The sequence below is a fragment of the Myotis davidii genome, unplaced genomic scaffold, assembly GCF_000327345.1.
Source record: "Myotis davidii unplaced genomic scaffold, ASM32734v1 scaffold656, whole genome shotgun sequence".
NCBI classification, from domain to species: Eukaryota; Metazoa; Chordata; class Mammalia; order Chiroptera; family Vespertilionidae; genus Myotis; species Myotis davidii.
The window spans coordinates 2,293,522-2,301,505 of NW_006287544.1; the positions used below are offsets into that span (position 1 = coordinate 2,293,522).

Sequence of the window (7,984 nt, forward strand, 5' to 3'; positions counted from 1 at the left end):
TGACATTCCTTTTACATAAGTTTCCCTAACTTAAATTTCCAAAGAGAAAAACATCCTTAGAGGGAAAAAATAAACAAACAAAAATTGTTGGTAAAAGAAAGAAAGCACAATGTCTCAGGAACACTAATAATTTTTTTCTCCTTGCTCTTCATGTCCTAGCTGGCCCTCTGTAAATAATCAGTAAAGAAACATACATTTCTGGCTTGCATGCTTCTGGAGTAGATGCCTGATGACAGTTTTACTTGAGCTTCTCTCCAACGGAATTTCTGAGCTGAATATTTCATGTAAGGCCAAATTGATTTTATTGAAGGATAGTTCACAACAAGATTAAAAATCAGCCATCTTGCTAATTAAGAGAGTAAGAAAATCAATGAAATGATGACATTTAAATTAACTTTATTTATATGAGTGTCTACTTCAAATGATTAAAAAAACATGGAGGGAAATAGGAAGAATATAGAAATAAAGGGACTTTAATTAAGGATAAGCAATGTGTTGATTTATCACGTTGCTCCAAAGTGGAGTAATATGAGATTAAATTATTAAGAATTTTTTACTTTGATTTATCTTTAATTAAATAATGGGTTTCCTTAAATGAAAGCTCAGGTTTTTAAGAGTTATAATCACCAGATGATTTAGTTATTTTTAAACAGGAGTAAAGAAGAAAATAACCAATTTGGAGAAAGGAATTGTTTTAACATAAATGTAAAGTTCTTCCTTCCAGCATATTATTTATTGACCACAAAATAACACAGTGACTGCATTAAAATTACCTAACCAAGAATTGTAGCTCAAATGTAGCTATTCATCACAATTGGCTCATTTATGAGATTTATTTTAGAAGTGTGTTTGCGAAGTTTTGCCAAGTACTTGCCATCCCCAAATTCATATACACAGTAATGGTTCTTAAAGAGTTGGAAGCAAAAGCCATCCTAAATTTTACTTCGTTTCCAAGATTCCTGTCACTTGTTGGGGATGGGGGAAGGTGAGGGGATGAAAGCAAAACATATGAAGAAAAAAAATAGCCTTTGCTTTTCCCCCTGAAGTTCTTTGAATTCTTGGAAAGTCAGGTCAGTTTGAGCTGTGAGGAAGAAATGGGCTGCTATTTTTATAGGATATGGATGATGACTCACTATATGAAGGCTTTCTAAAGCTCTGAGTTCTGATTGTAGTTAACCTGACATTCCTTCTGATCTTTAACAATGTAAATACCGTCTTCAAACATTCCAGTACTTCTTGCACTTCTGTACTTGATTTTCCTCCTACATGCTGTCTTGTCTTGCCTTATTGTTAAAATATGGAATGCCTATTTCTGTATCTTTATGAGAAATTTTACTTTTGATAATATCACTGTAGCTAAAATAGGACGAATAGCAAATCAAAGGTGTTTCCTGTCTTCTAACGCTCAGGTTATTCCTGAAAAGAACAGTGGACAATGCTCCAGAAATAATAGATAAAAGAAATTCATTAATACCAATGACCAATAAATATGTATAAAAATTATCATCTTCATCAATAAGAAAAAAATTGAAGTTTATATTATGACAATGTTCCTTTTAATGACAAGAATGGAGTAGGCAAAAAGTCATCACAAAATCTCCGTGTGTTAAGATTTTTCTTCTTTATCATTTTTTTCTATTTCACAAGATGTCTAAAAGCAATATGTAACATACTACTTTGATAACCACAAAAACAGTAAATGTTGTTAAATAAATATAACACATACCCACTGTATAAAATAACAGTAAGCAAATAAAATACTCCATAACCCTATTTACCAGTGAAAGACATCCATTGACCAACTTTCATACTTTCTTCTGTTAATTTTTGTATTCATAACTATAATTTTAACAAATATTTTGGGTTTTCACTATAAGCTCAATGTTATATTTTTCCTAATTTAGTATTATAATGTGAATATCTTGCTAATACACTTTTTTCCACAAAGTATGTCATGCAAGTATTTAGATTGAACTATATGAGGTAGCCATTTTTATAGATCAAAATGGATTCAAATAATTAATTTTTACTTGAATCGTAATGTTATTGAGAGTAACAAACAAAAGCAACAGCCTTTTTTTATGCCTACACATATTACCTTTTTTAAGTTCACCAAATGGAACATTACACACGATGTTTAAAACATAACGTCTTTAAAATAGATACTTAAGTTATATGAGTAGATAAAACGCAAACTGTCCAGTCCATTCATTTTCAGAGAATTGTTCTAGAGGGAACCTTGAAAGGTCAGTCACGCCATAGCTGATGGGCCCTTGCTTTGTGACCATTGTAGCTGGTGTCATGCCAAAATTCAAGTTCAAATGCTGGTCAGGGATATGGCAAAGATCCAAGCTGCAATGAGGATGCGGGTTTCAGTCATTGCTATGACTCAGTGATGGAGTTCGACCCACACACTGTCTGCACTCTCTAAAGAAGCTAAAGTCAGCTGAGAGGCAGCGTTAACCAGAAACATAGCACTCCATAGTGTATCTCTTTGGTACTTTAAAACGTAACTATCACTGAGGGAAATGCATTAAGTCACAAGCCAACTTCTGCCCCTTCCTTTCCTTTGAAACAAGCTTACATTAGATAACACCAACTAATAACTGGGTAAAATTCCAGAAAATTCTTTGAATGGAACTCGAAGGTGTATTTTATGGAAATCTTAATTACCCCTAACTGTGCTAATATTGGGAACTCATGGCAGAGGCTTTTCCCAGACCACACCATTCCCTGCTTTAGAATTATCCCCTCACATGCAGTTGAACCTAGCAGGATGCTTGTACTTCAGATACTGCATTCTACTGCACAGCCAGTCGAACCAATGACAGATAAATGCAGCTGACCATGGCTATCCAGCGTTTAAAGTGTATGCAGAGTTCCATAAAGTGTGGTATTAAGCCATCTATATCAGATTGACCAGAAGTAATTGAAAACAAAACAAAACAAAAAAGTTCTAGGCTCAGACCTGACCTCAGAATCACAATTTCTAAAGGATAGAGATTTTTCCACCTACTCCGAGATAATGCACACTGTGAGAATCGCTGCTTACTGATCTAAGGGTTAAGGACTTTTGCTAGGTTTGGATGGCAGTCTCAATATGTGTGTGTGTCAAGGGATGGGAATGTCTTGGGAAAGGCAAAAATGCAAAGTGGATGAAGGGTTTTGCTCCCATTGCTATCTCCTGGATCCCTCAGGACCATTTTTCCTGCTACCACAGAGCTTGATTATTTTGAAATTCAAAGTCTGAGCAAAAAGTGTTGAATTCATCAATGGAAGGATTTTAGTCTTCCCTAGGAGCCAATATTAGTTATATAAATTTCCAATCCCAATCAGAATCATAAAAAATCAGTTTTGATATATCCTAACCAAAAAATAAATAAATAAATAAATGATTTCCTAAATCAGAACACTCCATTCTTCACAAGGACTTCATGCACACTTTCTTGAGTAGAAGTATCTATAATAATAAAAGGGTAATATGCTAATTAGACCAGACGTCTTCCAGATGTTTTTCCTGATGAAGCCGAGGCTGGAGGGAAGCCAGCCTGGGTCCCGGGTGCCAGAGGGAAGTGGGTGCTGGCAGCTGGGGGAAGGAAGGCCTACTCTTGCATGAATTTTCGTGCACTGGGCCTCTAGTACAGTGGTCAGCAAACTCATTAGTCAACAGAGCCAAATATCAACAGTACAATGATTGAAATATCTTTTGAGAGCCAAATTTTTTAAACTTAAACTATATAGGTAAGTACATTGTTATTAACTTAATTAGGGTACTCCTAAGGCTTAGGAAGAGTCACACTCAAGGGGCCAAAGAGCTGCATGTGGCTCGCGAGCCAAAGTTTGCTGACCATGGCTCTAGTATAATCATGTTTTTCTTCTTTTTCACAACCACAGGGATATTTCCAATATGCTATTATTTGCACAGACAGAACAAGTCCATTCCTAAACAGCGAGAAATCTTTGAAGTCATGCTTTATCTGTTCTTCTGGTCATTAAATTTGACAGACTACTAATCCCCTATTTACCGTTAAGCTGTGGATAACAAGATAGTATTAAGCATTTCTGGAACACAGACAGCAGTTGGGCAAATAATAGCACTGCCATTCTAGGAAACTATTACTATAACTGAAGACTAGAAGATTATCAAGGAGAGCTGTTTGTTCTCTTTACATGTGGACTTAGCACATAATACCCCAAACACCTACAAAGAAAAACTAGGACAGTTCATAGTTGTAAACATCTTGATTAATGATGAGAGCTCAGACAGTGTGGCTCAGTGGTTGAGCATCGACCTAAGCAGGATGTCATGATTGGATTCCCAGTCAGGACATATGCCCAGGTTGTGGCTGCAATCCCCAGTGTGGAGGGTGCAGGAAGCAGCTGATCAATGATTCTCTCTCATCATTGATGTGTTTATCTCTCTCCCTCTCCTTTCCACTCTGAAATCAATAAAAATATATTTAAAAAATAATAATAATTATAAGGAAGGCCAGAAATAAATGGTCAGAGTTGAATAGGAGATGCCACCTTTCTTTTGCAGAGTATTTTCTCAGCAGTATAAGGCATGGGAAATTTGGGAGGCCATCATCTAAATGCAATAGCACTATCCAATAACACAACCAAGTGCAAAAACTCATCCTTTAATTTTAAAAGTTGTATGTTGTAGGGTTTTTCTATTAATGAGCAAATTATATTTTTAGAAATCATGGAAAATATGTAGACGTTGATGTCACTATACTTTGGTTTTGCTAAGGATGCCTATTGTGAGCAAAGTTGTTTCTTCCCTTGGCTCTGGGCCACCAGACTACTGCTCACCGACTCCCTCCCTCCCTGACACACAAACATTCCAGATTATAAGGAAAACATGTTTCTAAAGATTTAAATTCTACTGACTAAATTAGCTTCCTCACTCTGTAAGTTCAAAGTCTCCTATATTTTTCCTACATGGCTTCTTTTATGAGTATAATGAAAAAGTGTCTATCACTAGTAATTTCACATTGTGTGCTCTGTTTGACATAAGCTCCATGAGTGTGAGAATGCTTGTTTTTGTTGTCTCTCTCTCTCTCTGTGTGTGTGTGTGTGTGTGTGTGTGTGTGTGTAATGAATGCTTACCTCCCAATTAGCCTTGTATCCATTGTCACTGGATACTTTTGTCTGAAAGAATGTGTGGTGGCCTTTTATTATTTGCTCACTAATTAAAAGATCTATGGCAGCCAAGGCCTTTACTTTCTCTTCAGTGAACAAAATACACAGATTTAACCTCACTCCCAAAGAGTCCATGTTAAGCTTGTTAGGATATAGTAAACTAACTCTCAGCCTTCATCATCCACATCTCAGTAATCTCAAGCAATCCCAAAACTTTTGTGTTTTCTTGTTTGTTTTTTTACTTGTTTTACACTATTCATTTCTTTTGACTAAGCTAATTATCTCTCGCCTTAATGCCAATGTTGCAATTTTTCCAGCGCTTAATCTGGCACTTCCAGGAATGCTTACACATACCCTTAGGGCCATTACAGAAAGGCCAAGGCAGAGTATATGGAATGGGGGCTGTACTTGCAATTTTAATTAGAATTTCAAATACTGATATTCTATCATGCTGTTTTCCTAGTTTGTCAATAGCCACATGATAACCTCATAAAAGAGTTTAATAAAGCTGTCCTTTCTGTCTTTTAACAGAAGCTTTGATTTCTGTCAAGCCATGTGTAGTTCCATCAAGCCATTATATAAAGAACATAGACTACACCCTGGAATATTCTTTAGTTGAAGACAAACGTATAAACCATGCTGCTGGACACTTGGTTTGAATTAAATGATGCATCCAGACATTTCATGAGATTATACCATAAGAAGAAGACAGCCAGAAATAATAAATCTTCTTTTGGTAACTACCTAAAATTTCTTAGTATGCTACCAAACATATATTTAAAAATCTATCAAAGACCATATGAAAGTTAGTAAGTCCATGGACATATTTTTTTAACTTTTAGTATAAATTGTATTTTGGGGAAATACTTTAAAAATAATTTTACACTTTCTGCCAATAAAATCAAAATCATTATCCTCCAGTAACTTTGAAAAAGTGAAAATAAAGGAGAAATAGAAACATAAAAAGTATTTCAAAAAAAGGTAAGACGCCCTAGCCAGTTTGGCTCAGTGGATAGAGCGTTGGCCTGCGAACTGAAAGGTCCCAGGGTCGATTCTGGTCAAGGGCACATGCCCGAGTTGTGGGCTCGATCCCCAGTGGGGGACTTGCAGCAGGTGGCCCATCCATGGTTCTTTCTCATCATGGATGTTTCTATCTCTTTCCTCCTCTTCCTTCCTCTCTGAAATCAATAAAAATATATTTAAAAAAAAAAAAAAGGAAAGACATAAGAATTAGAGAAATGAGATACAATAAGGAAAATGACTGAATAAGAAACATACTACTACATTATATGACCGAGCAAAAACATAGACAGAAAGTATAATCACAATTTTATGGAAATAGCAAATCTTCAAAATTTTGGCATAAGAATAAAGTTGTGGAGTATTTTAATGAGAAACTCCATAAAATAGACTGTATGCATATTTTATCTTAAAGATCCAAGGACAAATAGCATTTGATTTCTCTGCTTTATGAAATTTTCAAGCCAAAAAGTGATGATTCCAGGATTTCCAGAGCCTTGAAATAAGCACAGGACAGAGAGAAGAAAAAAATCTTGCCTTTATTCTCTGAGGTTTATGGAATCTCATTGTCCAAAGAGAAGCACACATTCTCTTCTCCCACTGGCAGGATAACCTGCACAGGGGCATGCATGCCCACACACAAAATCTGTGGTAAAAACAAAACAAAACAAAACAAAACAAAACAAATCTGTTATTTTCTAGTCCATTCTAGTTGTAGAAAGATTTTTTAGTTCTTTAAACCAGCAATTTTCAACTCTTTTCGTCTCATGGCACACAAAAATTGATTACTAAAATTCTGCAGCACACCAAAATATATATTTTTTGCCAATCTGACAAAAAAAATAGGTATAATTTTGATTTTTTCACACCAGACAGCTATTTTGTTTTGGCTGTTGTCATTTATTTTTATATTTGACAATCTAAGGGAAAAGGCATAAGTGCCCCTGACTCAATAGTCAGGTATTGCATGTTTTACAAATTCGTGCAGCACACCAGTGTGCTGTGACACAACAGCAGAGAAATCACTGCTTTAAGGATAAGGAAAAGTCTCCTCCTCTATTGTGTCTCCTGAGCATTTGACATAAAGCACGTAATTATCAGCCTCTCTCGGGTCCTTGTTTCCAAGATGACCAAAAAAAGAAGGAATAATAGTCGTGCCAAAAAAGACAGGCCATGTGCAGCCTATTAGTTGCACCAACTGTGCCCGGTGCGTGCCCAAGGACAAGGCCATTTAGAAGTTTGCCATTCAAAACATAGCAGAGGCTGCAGCCGTTAGGGACATCTCCGAAGCCAGTGTCTTTGATGCCTATGTGCTTCCCAAGCTGTGTGTGAAACTACATTACTGTGTGAGCTGTGCCATTCACAGCAAGGTAATCAGGAATCGTTCCCATGAAGCCTGGAAAGACCGAACACCCCTACCCCGATTTAGACCTGAGGGTGCTGCCCCATGACCTCCACCAAAGCCCATGTAAAAAGCTAAATCTTTAAGGAGAGAAGAGAAGTTCTCTGGGTGGGACGGGGGGGAATAAATGGAAATTGTACTTTAAAAAAAGCCTGCTTTGGCTGGCCTGGGGTCTGTGGGCTAGGGACAGCTCTTGCATTGAGCATCTGCCCCCTCATGGCCAGTGCGTGTCATAGTGATCAGTCGTTCCACTGGTCGTTCCTCCATTTGGTCGATTTGCATATTAGGTTCTTATTATATAAGATTCCCTCACAATTTGAGAAATCTGAAGCCAGCCTTTCTCCAACAACCAAGTTCAAATATAGCTACTCTAGAAAGAATTCAGTTTATACTTTTCCCTTCAGAACACAAAAGTCA

General features: G+C 36.5%; 1 pseudogene; it reads left to right on the top strand.

Annotated features, from left to right (window-relative positions):
• The first annotated feature begins 7,291 nt into the window (after window positions 1-7,291).
• On the top strand, window positions 7,292-7,637 carry LOC102754696 (annotated as a pseudogene).
• Window positions 7,638-7,984: the final 347 nt, after the last annotated feature.